This window comes from Anser brachyrhynchus, assembly GCF_964034855.1.
Source record: "Anser brachyrhynchus genome assembly, chromosome: 10".
NCBI classification, from domain to species: Eukaryota; Metazoa; Chordata; class Aves; order Anseriformes; family Anatidae; genus Anser; species Anser brachyrhynchus.
The window spans coordinates 18,165,594-18,181,767 of record NC_137705.1 but is presented as its reverse complement, the minus strand read 5'-3'; the positions used below and the strand labels follow the sequence as shown (position 1 = coordinate 18,181,767).

The 16,174-nt window shown below is 39.2% G+C and overlaps 1 protein-coding gene across 19 annotated transcripts in view; it reads right to left on the bottom strand.

The window, feature by feature from the left end:
- ATP2B2 (ATPase plasma membrane Ca2+ transporting 2) overlaps positions 1-16,174 on the bottom strand; it is a 415,848-nt gene that overhangs the window by 266,079 nt on the left and 133,595 nt on the right. The window lies entirely within an intron of this gene.

Sequence of the window (16,174 nt, the reverse complement as noted above, 5' to 3'; positions counted from 1 at the left end):
AGACATAATGCAGTAAAATAACGTGATTAAAAAGTTCTGTGACCAACAATCTACATTAACAGCTTGGAATGATGAGCCTCAGCTCCCAAAGTTTTTCACCCTTATCCATTTATCAGTGCTGTAGCCTTAGTAAAACTCTGGCCTCTTGCATATATATATAAATAAACAGTACTTTTAGTGCAGACAGGCGATTCTCAACTGGTTGTAATTTCCATCATCTTTAAAAATAGCTTGCACACTGAAGATGACAAGTCTAAACCTTCAGCACTTCAAGTTGTGTAGCTGCTCTGGAATAGCTACTCAACATTATTAATATTCACCATTTACGGGACAAATGCAGAACATTAACCAGGAGGGTGAGAATGAAGGGCTGAAAGTGGGAAGGGGAAGCTGAAAGCCAAGAGACAGATAAGAATGAAAAGGCTCACAGCAAAAAAGACAGTGCTTGTCATGATAGCTTTGCTATCTGCTGCTCTGCCTCATATCAGAGAGGGGCAGGAAGAGTTAAAAATGCAGAGCAATGTTTTATTTGGGCTGTATGGGCTCATACCGGCGAGGGGCTGCAGAGGATAGCAGGCGGTCTGCATGCTGAGAGCTGCGGGGCCCCAGTGGCAGCGGGCTGTTTGGGGCTGCCAGTGACAGGGAAGGGGAGACGGAGAGAGGGGTGGTGGACAAGAGATTCTCCTTGCTGTCTGTGTGACAGGAGAACCTGGAAGCGAGTATCTGAGAGGTCTTAGAGTTTGCACATTGAAGTCGCCACGAATAAATGACATTCTGCCTTTTTCCACAACAGATCCCCAAGAAGGTACAGTAAAACCACAGGCAGCATTTGGATGAGGAAGAGAGGTCGTGCTGGACGTGAGTGTTCTCTATGCGAACGTAACACTACGCCATAAAGGCAGACCTACAAAGTTTCAGCTTGCAAACACTGGATAGTTAATGCCCTTTGAACTCTACATGAAACACCTTTTATTATCCATGAGGGTCTCCCAACACAGACACCAGTAAACCCACATCTGCTTCATCTTGGATTGGCATCACGGAGCCAGCTTCCCCAGTCCCCTTGGCAGTAGGTTTGAAAGATACCAGGTCCTATGGATCATTCAAATACATTCAGTCCCGTCTTTATATCTAAATGACAGCCTAAACCATTCAAAAATATTCAACTTTCATACTGCTTCAATTTGTGGTGCTTATTTCGGGATTAACACCGCCCTTTGAGTATTCTAGGTAAATTCAGCTTAACATAATTTTATGAGGGAATTTCAGGACTTGGACACTATCTTTTTTCAAACCATATCTAGTTTTATTTTGAGGATTAAGGTTCATAATGTGCTAGGACTAAGCGTTCTAGAACCACACAGTATTACTACATTTTCTCTTCCCTCATTTCTGTGGAAATCAGAGTGGGAAGGAAAACAGATTTAATGCAAAGGCGTGCACAGACCTTACCCTGCACCTAACGTGTGACACTGACACAAGGAGGGAAGCAATTGTATTCCAAATTTCAACCAATTTGGAATCTAATTGTACTCTCGAGGTAAATGTGTGTGTTTGTGTGTGCATTCATTAACTAACTCCAAATAAATCCTTTGGTCTTGTGCACAATGAAGACTTCCAGTCACTTTCTAGCAATTTTACAGAAACCACTTTGCCATTACAGTGACAAAGATGCAAAGAGCTGGAATGGAAGAACACAATGAATTTGCAAGCTAAAACCCAAGACCTTAATTATAATCCAGTCTTAAAGTCTGCTCTTAAAATCTTGCCTACTAAGGTAAATATCACTCAGCATAGGTTTTTAGCCAGGCCTTTATTGCCAAAGTATACCACCAGGTGGCAAGATTGCAAAATAAAGATTAAAAAAATCATTCCTATAATGCACTCAGTCAGGGCTGCTTCAAGGACCCCTTGCTGGGAAATGACAAGTGTTTTGTGAGGACTTGGGTAAGTGCTTAAATCCTCCCTGCATGGTTCTGTAAAATAAAGTATTTTAACATTTCTTCATCACACCTCACGCAGCCCATTTACTTACAATTACATTAAACTCAACACAAAACTCCCGTTACGTTAAATGGGGAAACTGTGACCACCAAATGTACTTCTCTAAGAAACGGTGTTGCCACTGTTTTCCATCTCCTTCTTCTTTCTCTGACATCGATTTTACCCTTTTTGAAAGGCCATAAAATCTTATGTGACTGCAGGGATCGCCATGTTTACATGAGAATACATCTCAGCAAAGATGGCTAACAAAATTATGTTTGGTAAACAGGAGAAGACCTTACATGAAGTACACTTACAATCAAGCAAATCGTTTTTCCCTCCCATGATACTTTCATTTCTCACAAATTATTACATAATTCTTTATTATCTATATTATTATCGATTATCTATAAACCAAGAGATAAGACAGCTGCTTTTGAGATCAGCCATAACAGGAGCGTACATTATAGATATATGAGCTTGGTTTAATGGCCTTAATTTCATAGAGAGTACATTACTTTACATTGTTATTTTAATCCAAATTTTAGGAAAAATGTAAGTTCTGAGTAACTACTCAGAAATGTGTTACTATAATGTTTCACCTCAGACCTCAAAGGACACGTAACCGCACAGCCCAGCATTATGTGTTTTATACACATACACACACACACGCATATATAAGTAACTAAAAATATTAGTAAGACTTTATCTTCCTTACAACAAAACAAATAACCAAGTTGCACAGCTAAACAAGCTGATGAACAACCGCAGTTGACCCTGAGATACACAACACAAGAAAATGATTCCAGAAATGTTTTAGGCTTTTTTTTCCTTCCATTCGTAGTGTGGCACCTGCTTAATAATATACAGCTACACTTCACAACTGCTTAAAATATTGTCATTATCCCTTGAGCTATAAGAAATTACGTAGGTGTAAAATAATCAGAATGTCAAGTACATTAAATGTCAAGCATAAATAAGAACCAAAATTGGAATCTCTCAAAGATGCTAGCACTCCCACAGTTGGGCAAAAAGTGTTAACTTCAATAACTACCACCATTTGAGACTTGTATTATTTTACAAAACAAAATTCTTTGCCTTAACGGCATGTAATAACTTGAAAGCTGATTTAGCGTTAGAAAGTAAACATTAACTAAGTCAACGAGAAAACTTCCTGTGCTGAAGTAGTTTTTTTATTTGGGACTCTTCAATTCAGACACTTCAGGGTATTGTACTGTTATAAAAACAAAACAAAACAAACACAACACTTTGGAGAAGAAAAAAAGGGAGGAATGAGTAATACATGAGCTTGTATTATTACATGGGAGGGCACCAAGAACATAAACTGTAAAATAAACAGCCAAGTCATAAAATGTTTCTTCACCCGTTAAAAAATATATTTAAAGAAAAAATAAATTGTCCAATACATTTTAAATTCCAGAATTCAACAACCATCAAAATGAAAATCAAGCACTCTTTCCTCAGTGTCTATATACTAACAAAATATTTCAGAGTGGAGCTATCTAAAATCTAAACTAGATTGGAATCTGTTTCAAGAAGGTATTTTGTTTCAACTGAGTTCACGCCATACACTAGCACAGCACAGTCTTGACCACGCTCTCATCTTGTGGACCTCAATGAAAGCATTTCAAAACATACAGAAACACAATGCACATTATCCTATCTTTAGGGGGCAACATTTACTACCAGCTGTTCAAGGAAAATCAAGCAAACATATTCTTGTCTATAACGAACTGCTGCCCTAATGTTCACATTTTCTTCCACATTAACTATTTAATTTTCTCTCTGAAGTGACAAAAGTAGCCTTGCAGGACATTAACTAGTTCAGAATGGTTCTGTTTAGAAGGCTTCAACCAAGAAATTCCCCGAACAGTCTGTGGTGTTGGACGAGCAGGGCCCCATCACAGAGGGGTTTACACAGCAAGAATGTGTCACAAAACAATGAGCTACTTAGGCACCCATGTTGAAGAGATTCATGGTCTTGTAGAGAGGCAGCATTGAAACTTCTCTAAGTTTCTCATTCCAACTCTACTCGTCCCCTTTTCTTTCAAGCATGGGCTCTCTTCTGGGAAGAGCAATAACAGAGTCAATTGATTGACAAATGGATCAACAGGAACTGGACTGAGATCACCAAATCACTTTGCCTCAGCTATATGAAGCTGTCAGCCAGCAGTAATAATGAAATTGACTCTGATTTGATTTGGATTGAAGTTCTCAAGCATCAAGGTTAAAACACTTCCATGTAACTGTGCCCTAGCTGCACACTCAGTCAGAGAAAGATAAAACATGCAATAGAACTGAAATGAGTTTTCCTCTACTGTTACAGAAAATATCTAACATTTCATACCTCTATCAGCATGTATTATTCATGTTTCAAGATTTCTACATTATAAGAGAAAACTCTCAAGCTCACAAAATTATGCAATTCTACAGTCAGTTTATAGAACCAAGGCAACCAGTATTTACCACCCTTGATTAAGAAAGAAAGGCTCTATCAACTGTTCAGCAGTTGCTAACATGCCTTTTCCTTTCATTCAATAGTACTATGATTACTACGTCAACTTAAAGCTATGCTTCTATCACAAAACTAAGAAGAAACTACTAAGTATAAGGGTACTAATAACTGGAGTAACATTAAAGGATTTGTTGATTCTCTTGTCTCCTGAAACAGTATGTAAATATACAACAAGCATTATGTATGTAAAATTAGCCAGTGCCATACAGCTGAGCAGCCACTCTTGAGGTCTTCAGAAAAATAACATCTTTTCCTTCCCAGAGAGTACTGTGAATAAGTCCCAGGCTCAGACAATTTAGGTACGTGTTCATATAAAAAACATAAATAAAATCCTCTTCAATGTTCAAGAACTCCCTCTAAAGCACTTACAATACAAAAGGAAATCTTACTAAGAGGTTGCATACACTTGATTTATTTCAGGAAACCAAACAAAAATAACAAGAGTGCCACCTATCCTTCATCACGAATAATAGAATTTCCCATGGAATGACCTTGCTGTTAAAAATGCAGCACAATAAAACCTGACAGTTCAGAACATATAAAGCTCTCCATCTGGACAGAAACCAGGTTAAAAAAATAAAACAGAAAGCAAAGTGTTGCATGTAAAAGCAGGAAGAAAAAGAAATTGAGGAGGAGGATTGGAAATAATAAAATAAAATAAAATAAAATAAAATAAAAAAATAAAATAAAATAAAATAAAATAAAATAAAATAAAATAAAATAAAATAAAATAAAATAAAATAAAATAAAATAAAATAAAATAAAATAAAATAAAATAAAATAAAATAAAATAAAATAAAATAAAATAAAATAAATAAAATAAATCTGTCAGGCATCAAGAAGATAAAATCCAAAAGATCAAAACACAGCAAAATTAAGGATATTTTAAAGCTTCCAGATGCATTTTGGACTTCAGTAATAATTTCCTGAAAATAGGTTTGCATGTAACGTACAACCAACCATCTTTGCCTAAAACAAGCTGTAGTACACAAGCAGCAGCTGCCAATTAATAGGCAAAAAATGAGATTCTTCCTACGCAGGTAAATGGGGGCCAGGAGCCGGGTGGGCAGGGGTTTGTTTCCATTTGTGTAAGGTTAGAGTGGACGTGTGAGTCACACAGGCGGGTAATCCCATCACCCTCATCAGGAAAAAGAATAGAAGTCATTAAAAGGAATGAAATAAACTCATAAACACCTATCCTAGTGAAAGAAGCCAGTTTTTCTTTCCTGTAATGGGCAGACATGCTTCCCATTTGCCTGGAGAAAAAGCGCGTGAATGAGGGAGCTTCAGCTGGATCTATGCATTCGGTTATATTAATTTCCAAAGGATATCTGTAGGCTCTTGAAAAAATCTTCCTCAAAAAGAATCCTAAGAAAACTAAGCCACTAGGAGAAAGAGGAAAGGTCCCTGCTCTCAGGACTGACTTGGTTCAAAGTGCACCGCTGCAGCCGGTGACCTGGAGCCCTTCCAGCAGCTGCCCCCTGCGGGCTCACGCGGTAGCTGGAAAAGGGCATGGGCGGCGACACGGCAAAGCCACACCAAGACATAAGGTTCATGGTATCACGACAAGGGCTAACCACAAAGAGCTGCAAAAAGATCCTTCAGGCCTCTGTGACTGAGCATTAACGTGAAACTCAACGCAGGTGCCCATTACACAATGCACTTAGGAAAGCCAATCCTGATGTCATGCTCAAATTGATAACAGCTGAGCTCATCATTTCCACACCGAAGCGAGATCCTGGCATGACGGTGGGTACCCTGTCCCTTCCGTTCTCATGCCCATAACCTTCGGGCACAACCACAGGAAATAGACACACAATACACAATTGATATCTCAAGTACATTGCACGCAAAGAAGTCACACAGGCGCACCAATATAGATAAAAACCAAAATTCCCTGCCAAGGGTATCCCTACACAGCAATCACCATTGCCAGTTGGTTGGGCGGAAATCTCTTGACAGCAAAGCAATGCTTTTTAGCAGGTGGACAGCCGGTGCTGACACCTGGACACTTGTCCATGCAACGTTTCTAAGAGCGAGGAGCGAGACACCAAGCACGAGTGAGCATTGCTCACCAAGCAGATCTTCTACAGAGAAATGATTTCCAGAACAAGCAAAATGCAATGTCACGTGGGAAGGTAACGGAGATTGCTTCAATGCTGTGCAAATTCACAATTTTAACACCACCACCCCTCAAAGTACAGCCCTTTTAAGAGGTTTACTATGTTAAAAAAGGGAGGAAGTGATCCAAACAAGTAGTGCAACCTCTCCAAAGAACAAGATAAGAAACAAACAAAAAACAATTTCAAGTACCATGTTCATCAGAAGCAGCTCCACAGTCCCTATGGATTGACTTACACGGAAAATAGAGAATGATCATTTATCCATGGCTGGAGTTTTGCTCTAGTGGTGCACATAACATCAGCAAACTCCTTAAGTATAATTACAGCTATATACTCAATCCAGGACTATGTAGTATTTCACACTCATTCAACTTGGTTTGGAATCACATCCAAGACATTCTAAATTGTGCTCCAGTTACTGAATTAAAGAAAAAAAAAACTTGCATATTCTCTCAGAAGTTTCAGAAGGATGCTCTTAATAAGTACTAAAAGAAATAAAAAAAGGCAGAAAAGCAGAAATGTGACAAATATTTCCCATTAACAAGTGCAATGGTTTCACTCAAAACAAGTTTTCTTGAAAAAAATATGTTTATATAATATCATTAACATGTTATATTACCAAACCAACTGTAAGTTTACAATGCGGCCATTTCAACTTAGGTCCTATAAAAATTTAAGCTGGAAGGAATGAAATTCAAATCCACGTGGAAGTAATGGGGGTAAAATCCTGAAAGAACAAATCCCTTAACATATTCACAAGAGGGAAAAAAAAAAAAAAAAGTGGAAGTATTGTTTCTGAGCTCCTAATGAACACTAAGCCCAAAGAAAGAGCAAAGGATCCAGCGAAGGAGGTTGGGAAACTTAACATGGGATGAAACAAACAAACAAAACCACACACATGCACACACAAAAACAGACCTGCAAACCGCTATTAGCTATAAGAATCAGAACTTGACCAGTTAACAAGGTGGATGAAGATTACTGACTCCACAGCACGGGTCCCTGCTGGGACTGCTGGTAGTCAGAACCTTCTCCTCAAGAGCACCTGCCTGATGGCAGCAAGATAAGCTATGCCCAGCTCACACATATATTAAAATTACAAAATTGCGTAAAGAATTTAAGTGACCTAAAGATGCCCCATAAGGCAGCACATGTCCAAAAGGCACCATGGATCAGCTGCGTTACTGTAAACGTTACCAAAGCACTATTTGAGTAGCGAGCTGCAACAGTATTTCTGAGCAGTTTTTAAGTCCAACATCATGTTTGGATGAAATAAACAAACTGAATAGAGAATTCTGTTGTAAGTGACAATTTTTTTTCTTGGCATTTATTTGGTTTTGGAACTTGGATTAGCGTTCGTGCTTGGTGTGACTGAAGCGGAACTGATACGTGATAGTGCCAAGAATACTGCAGCTTTTGTGTAAGAATGTTAATAAATATATACACAAAACTGGACCAAACATGGGAAGGTTAACATTACCCACAGTACCCCAAGGACAGAGAGAAAAAGGATGTCAAACCACACTTGGCATTCCCAGACAGCAGGACGGTAAGCACCTGAGCTAGTGAGAGCTGGGAACTGCCTCCCGGGAGCTTCCCTCGATAGCCGTGACACAAGCCCAGCCCTGTGTCGCCTGCACATGTGGCAGCAGCTCCCGATTCCTGCCAAGCCCCCAGCTTCCCTGAAGTGCCACTCCAAAGCCGGAGCTCACGGGATTTAAAAGGCAGCGCCTCGCACTGACAGACAAACTGTGCTGCCACCGAATGACCTGCCCCATGGTGCCCCTGCTACCTTGTGTCACGATGGTGGAGTTTTATAGGAATCGAGGAAAGAACAAGTGGGAAAATAAGAGGAGGGCTCTATAGACAAGGGTGCTCTTGCAGCTGGGAATCAGAGGCACAATGGCACACCTACGCTCTTCAGCTTAGAGTGACACCAGTCTTTTGTCATGAGGATCCTGCGTACTTCAAGAACGATAAAAGATAAAACCTGAGGAGGAAAAGCAGACGCACGAACCTTCAGAGCAAACATTCAGTGGTGGAAGAAAGACAAGTATGTTCAGCACTGTCTTCTGTCACAAGTAAATATGATCACAAGGATATTTATCCTCATTTTCAGAGATCCAAAGTAAAACTACGAAATTAAGAATTAAGAACTTGGCACATTGGGAAGCAGGTGGGCCAAGTTACTCCGAAGCTCCACACACACGATGGTTGCGAAGACTCCCGCAGCCCACCCGCCTACGGAGCAGCACTGCCTTGCAGAGGGGCAGCAGTAGTTTGCAGCACCACCGTCACTACAGGCTTCCAAGATAATCATCAGCTGCTAACCGCAGTCCTGATAGCAAGAGAACGATTTATATTTTCTTTTTAGTCTTAATACCTAACATTAAGCATTCACTGTTTGCTTTCTGATTTGAAAATAATGAATGCACTTTACGCTTCCTATCCACCCCACAAGGAACAGCACTGGGGCAGCTAAAGAAACATGCTGTTCCGCCCTGCACTTGTCAGAACAAACAGGTGCTGCATTCGAAACTGTTGGTCTTCCTCCAGCTGGATACTGGATACCACACCTGAAATGGTCTGCGAATAAATGTGATGCAAAAGTATTTTAAAAGGTACTCTGCAAAGGTTCATTCTGACCAAGACAGCTTTCTTAGCCTCCTGCTTCTTTGCAGCCATTACCATCTGCTCTGCAACAGACATCTTTGCAAACATTTTTTGTGACTGCCCAAAGACTCCAATAAAACAAAACCTTCTCGGTAAGCTGCTGCAGATTGCTAAATGACTGCCTTACAAAGGCCAAGGCAAGCTGATGAGCTTTGTGTAATCGCCAATAATAATTTAGATAACACATGCGGAAGGCCACCCTATTCCCCACTCAGAACTATCAATCTTTCAAATAGCATTCCTAAGCCAAAATGAATCAGTCAGAAATGCCCAGTTCATTTCTCTACAATCAATTTAACCTGGCTCACAAGAAGACAGACAAATTGTTTTGCCTCAAGCTCAAAGATTCTGCTCCAGATTTATAGTTGGAAGAGTCTCTATACAAGTAATCATACACGTCCAAATGACTGTTCCTTTAAAATTACCACCTAAAATTATAAATAATAATAATAATAAAATAAAAGCAGATTCCTTATACTGCAGAATTTCCTTATCTGTTTAACTCCTCTAGGGTTTGCTATAAATGGGGCAAAGAAAGCTACTAGTAGAGCAAATGAAAAAATAACCTTCTTGACCTTGTTCCAAGAGAAAATGAGTAAAAAAATGAAACATCCAACCACTGCCTATACTGTGAAAAACTTGGTTTGGTAGCTGCTCTGGTCTGTGGCCCACAGCTACGATGCCCCCGTGCACCCAGTGGGTGCAGCGCCAGGCAAGGTGCCCCTCCCGGCCCTTCCTGGGTCAGCGGAGGCAGTGTGAAAGGCTGTCCTGCTGGCAGGCACCTTCCCAAGCCTGGCAAGCCCCAAGGCAGCTCCGCCAGGCACCAGCCCCACACACTACAGCAGCAAAAGCCTCGAAGAGGTGCTCAGCTCCCTCACGCAACACGCAGCAAGTGCTGGACAGTGCACAGCTGGCGTTTGCAAGCCCTAGACGTGGAGATCCCCAGAACTACTGGATGAAGGTTTTTTCAAGCTGGTACATGAGATATCCACTTGCTATACCAACACCAGTCACAAACAGTTTTTTTTTCCTTTTCTCTTCCAGTTTCCTGGGAAGCTACAGCCACTTTGCCAGCTTTCTGGCCATTGCCAGTGCTGCATTCATCACCTCAGTGATAAATACTCTCAGCTGAAGCACAAGGTGAGGATGACACGCCAGCTGAAGACAGCACAAACTGGGACTACCTGCTTTCTTTAAGGTTTGCATTGCTCTGACACAGCAGGTGTATATCAAGTCTCTCACAAGCAGCTCCAAAAGCAGTTCAAGGTCTTGATCTTAATTCTTTAAGTAACCCCATTTCTGTACAGAGCAAGTTTAGACTGTGCATTGTCAGACCTACATTTCCCTGGGAAGGATAAAAGGAAAGGAAAAAAGGAAGGAAAAAAGAACCATAGGAAGGACATGAATGAAGTTTTCTCTACTGAAGGGATGCAGACACAAAGCAGCTATTTGGATACCAGACAGAACCGAAATGAAGCCCCCTCTAGGAAGCTCCCATCCTCAGCAAGAACATCTCAATGCCAGAAGCGGAACTGGAAACAGAAATTCTTTGTTCACCAGCAACCTCCTCCCCTGGTCTTTTATTGCCCCTAATTCCATACTGATATCAAAAGTTTTGACCCAGAAAAGATGGATTTCATATAGGAGTGAAAGCTAGCAACAGAAATAGCTCTTTGTAAGTGATAAGCATTGCAGTCTAAAAGTCTCTTTTCGGAAGTAACAGCTACAACCCAAGGCATTAAGTCCACTATGTGAACAACACCAAAGTGTAGGTAAAAGACAAGACAAATACCTAAAAGGAAGGTTAGACAAATGCATGCTGCCCCCAGGTTTTCAACAAAATGATTATTTCTAAGCTATAGACGTGAACGATACTATGTATAACTCAAAGGTCATGCAAATGAAAACAGGTCTATTACGAATACTTGGTTCTTCATTCCGTTAGAGCAATTAGGCCATCTCGTACTCATGGCACTGCTGTCCACAAGCAACCAAGGAGGTTTGTTTCTGTTTTGTTGGCAGAGCTGTATGGAAAAGCTTACAGGCTTCATTGTTTATGTTCTGATTAGGAAAATTCATTGCTAATAGCCTTGTATCGTCAATTCTGACCATCTATAATCATGTGTCATCCTCTGTCCTAATCCTAATATTCACTAAAATAACATCTTAAAACATTCAAATTTTTAATCAGCAGTGTCTTAAAATCATTAAACTAATTTAATGCAAGGATTAGTTTTTAATTTGCTCCTAATTTTTCACCATCAAAGTCTTAGAGCATGATTTCAAACAACCCTATAAATATAAATGTAGCTTATTTAAAAACAGAACAAAACTGACATTCCCATCTAATTACACAAGACAGAAATAACCATTATTAAAGAAAAAAAATAGTTTCATTATCAGAAAATTCACCAATTCACCAAACATCTGAAAATGTGAAAATATGTTGGGAATGATTTGAAAAAACAGATCGTAATTGAAAAATAACAGCTCATCTAAATTTTGTTTTCTTTGCTTTTTTTTTTTTTTAAGGAATTTTAGACAGCTCTGCACTAGTATTGAATCTAAATATAATTGCAATACATCACGCAAGATAATTCTCACAGGAGAGATGACATATCAGTAGCAACCAGACCGTGATGTGGATTAGGATAACGGGGAAGACAGAGGAGGAAGAACACAGAGCTCCCTTCTGCATAACATTTTTCCTGCACACTGTACATCAACACAATCAAACAACACAGTCACCTTGTTGAATAATGAATAACAAAATGAAAAGAAAATTAAGGAGCAGTAAGCAAGGGAGAAAAGATTCAAGCTGACATCTCAAATGAGAGGAAGTCACCGAGAGGTTCACAGTGACTGCTCCAGATGGCAGGAGCTATTTTGGCCAGACTACCTGGCTAGGACGGGAGCTGCAGTTAGGTAAGCAGAAGGGGGCAGGAAGAAGGAAAGGAACAAAGGAAAAAAAAACGATGACTGAAAATGGAATTTTTACCCTGCAGACCTCCTCATTCAGAGCCGTGCAAGTGACAAAATTACAGAACAGAACAGCAACTCCCTATGAATGTTTAAGGAAAAGGAAACCAATTACCACTGATGGTTATGGATATAAAAGTTCCTTTTGGCCAGGGTATGGATCAATTATCTCTCCCATGCCTGGCTTCCTATAAACATAATTAAATTGACAATTTTTTATAAGTAAATCGTACGTGTGCTTTGGGCAACATAAAGCATCTTCCCACCTAATTGCATTCTTTATCTGTACTTTCCCCATCAGCCTCCCTTATTTTATTGGGAAGAAAAGAAAAGCTCTTTTTTATATATATATATATATTCTTTTTTGTTTATTTCTTTGCCTTAAGGCTCAATGCATATTCTAGCTGTCAGAAGTGATTTCCCTGCTCACTGAGCAAATATTCTCAACACTGATTTTCTTATTTTATTTACTACTGTTAGACAATGATACAGTCCCAGATAATGGAAACCTACGCAGGTCAGAGTGCATCAAAGACTTATCTCTAGGCAGGAATTCCAGCCTCATTAAATATAGCAATGCACTTTATATAAGTGCAACTCGGGGTTGCTGTGAGTTGGTTTGGGAACATAGGTGACAAAGTTGCAACTATATTATGAGAATCATAATAAAGGACAATAAGAATTCTGTGTGACTGCAAAACTGTATGGTATGTGTATGCCACTCTGAAAAGGGGACTGTTTTAAATAATATTTCAGGAACTAGAATATTTAAGGAACTAGGATATTAAGGAACTAGAATTGGATTATTTCTTATTTCTTCATGACTCCAAAACCAATTTGTACTCTATTGCAGAGGACTTCCTTTGCATTCTATTTCTCACAGTAAGGAAATGTAAAACAAGCCCAGAAATTATCTAACACACCTTTTATGTAAACAGTCATTATCTGAAAGGCGCACGAGAGCAAAATGCCATTATGAAAAGCCACCCATGGCTAAGTCAACAATCAGAAGCAGGTATGCTGTTCCCCAGTTTTCAGTTCTGTTTTAGGGTCTCAAACAGCACACCCCTTCGACCTTGCTTTCTGTAAGCCAGACACAGAGCGGCACAGTCATTCACCAAAGAAAGCGTGGAGCCCTGAGTAGCTCCTGTCAAAACAGCTGGCCTAGTGCTAAGAAGGTCTTCTGGTTAGTAGAGGCATGGTAGTATAGAAATTTGTGTATGTCATGGACAGTACAAAATCAGAAATGAAAGAGAGTACAACAGTTTTAAATTATCTAACCAGCCACCAAGGCACTGATTGCTGCAGAGTCGAAATGGACCCAGAGGCTGACAACACGCTTTGAAAAGCACCAAGTGAAGGAGAGGCACCTTCTCACTGCGGAATTTAAACACCGCTGGCTCTCAGCAGGACTTGGGCTCCTAATCGCAGGATACCCAAAGGTATTTAGGCCCAGACAAGCACTGATGAAAACTTCAAAAACTTCTTAGCTTTCTTATTCTAACCACCAGGTATCAGCAAAGGGGTTTAACATCTCATCTCAGCTACATCATTCTGCTTGTCATACTGCAGGGTCTGACTGCACGAAACCTTGATCCACGGTACAAATGCCTAAGTGCACATGGAAGTTAACCAAGGGAGATGCTTATAAAACGTCCAAAGCATCTTTGAAATTACCCCAGTATCTTAGCAGTTGATAAAGGTGAGCTGCTAAAAAGAATTAAAATTCAAGCAAGCTCAGATTTCAAATGGAACTATATTCCCTAAGAAGGCTGAACAGAAACCTCAGCGGTATTTCAGATGACCCTTTACATGTTCAGTGACTACCAGGACGGAACAGCAAACTAGAATATGGAAAAGGAAGTATCAGGCTTGTTCCGTCTTCACTTCCTTAAACTGTGTGAAAGAAACATCAGCTAGTTAAGGAAAAGACAGAGTACACATTTGAATGCAGTAACTAACTTGAAAAAATCCATTACATCATACAATTTAGAAAATGTATGGGATGTCAGAAGTTGTCACCATGTAGAAAATTGAGGTTTTGTAAAAGATGTAAAAGAAATGTAGGTAAACACCACTCTGTCACTAGTAAAATAACAAAATATAAACCAAGAAAAAGAAGAGCACCGCCAACTGTATAGGAACTAATTGAACATTGGAAAATACAAAGTTATTAGCAATGTATCAAGAATATAAATGCAAAAAAAAAAAAAAGCTGTTTCTTTAAGTAAATTAAAAAAAAAAATGAATCCATAAATAAAACCCTAAGCTCTGTTGTTTTTGTTTTTTTCATTAAGCCAGGGAATGGTGTTACACAGCTTGAAATACAAAAAGAAAACACATCAGTTTTGTTAAATGAATGAATGAATACCTGTGTTAAGGAAATGAAAAATAATAAAGCTTCACATTTTATCATTTTGTAACAATTACCAAATATATTTGTTCTTTCCATTATTATTGAAAAGCATAATTATACACTACAAAATTAGGAAAAGTTGCTGCCTGATAGCCATAAATAACATTAGGATTATTAAAGAAATCAAAATCTGAATGCAGAACAAGCTTCTGCAATTGAAGGCCAGCACATACTCTAGAGTACATGTACAGAAAAGCAGAGAAATCTGCAATAATAAGAGAAATGCAGGTTACAAAAAAAAGGGCCAAGCTTCCAATGCAAAAAATAAATACAATTTCAATTTCATATACTGTCAAATAATGGTTAGGGAACCCATAGACTTTTCATGGCTCTAGCTCTTCAGGATATAGAGTACTCCACACTACTGCAACAGCAACAATACTTCAGAAAAATTAAATAAGTCAAAATAAGTTAAAAGTTCAGCCAGAGAAGAATGCCACTAATGACAAGCAATGAAGAAGAAACTTTTCCTAAGGAAATATAAATTATGAATGTAGAGTGGTTATACAACTAAGAGCAGGGAGAATTTAAGCAAAAACCTTTGTGACCAGCAGAGCTAATGAAGCCTTACTGGCTTCTCCATTGTCTAATAACATGCAAGCTTACAATGAAGCTTTCTTCACAAATTAGTGACTTTTCTTAAGGTCTTATTCCCAAGCAGGTTTTTGGTATTCAACAGGGAACAGCACTCTTTGTCTTCGGGCTTTCTTTTTTTTCTTCTTTTTATTTTTTAAACTTCTTCAACCCGGTCATCTGTTTTCACTGCTGGCAGGAACTCGATGTTTTTGTGTCTCTACCTGCCTGCCAAATAAACTAAAACTGGCCCAAGAAGTCAAGAATTATTGAAATGTGGGGAAAGAGAGGCTGAATGCAAAGACACACTAACAGATTTGATCTGACTGTTTCCAAGGGTAACAACTGCAAAATCCTTGCAGCTCCTCTTTAGTCATTTCATCTTCTCCCTTTGCATTTTCCCTTCTCCTACCCCCACCCCGTACGAGCACAGACTAAGTCAGGAAAGCAATCTAGGTTTCAGGAATGAATCACATCTCAACATTTCTTTTTCTGAGATTCTGTTCTCTTTAGAAACTCAGCAAGAAATCATACATATGCAATAGAAATCTCAACAAACTGGATTTCTTATAATCCCCCAAAACTCAATTAAAACAATCTATTCTTTTTAACTAGACAAGTTTCTTGCATGAGTTAAAAATAAGCCTTTTTATTTATTTATTTTTTTATTAACAATGAGGACAAAGAAGGCAAATGGTCACAATGAACTTGACAAGCCTTCACAGCACCTCGTCATGAGGGAAGCTACCCTACTTTCCAAAGCAGTTTTCTTCAGACTCATCACTTTCTGGTAACAGATGGGAGGCTGAAGATAGAAAGAAGGATAGTTTATGCCTAGCACCAAGGGAAGAGAGGGAAAAAAAAGTCTCAGCAGTAAGATCCCACAAACCT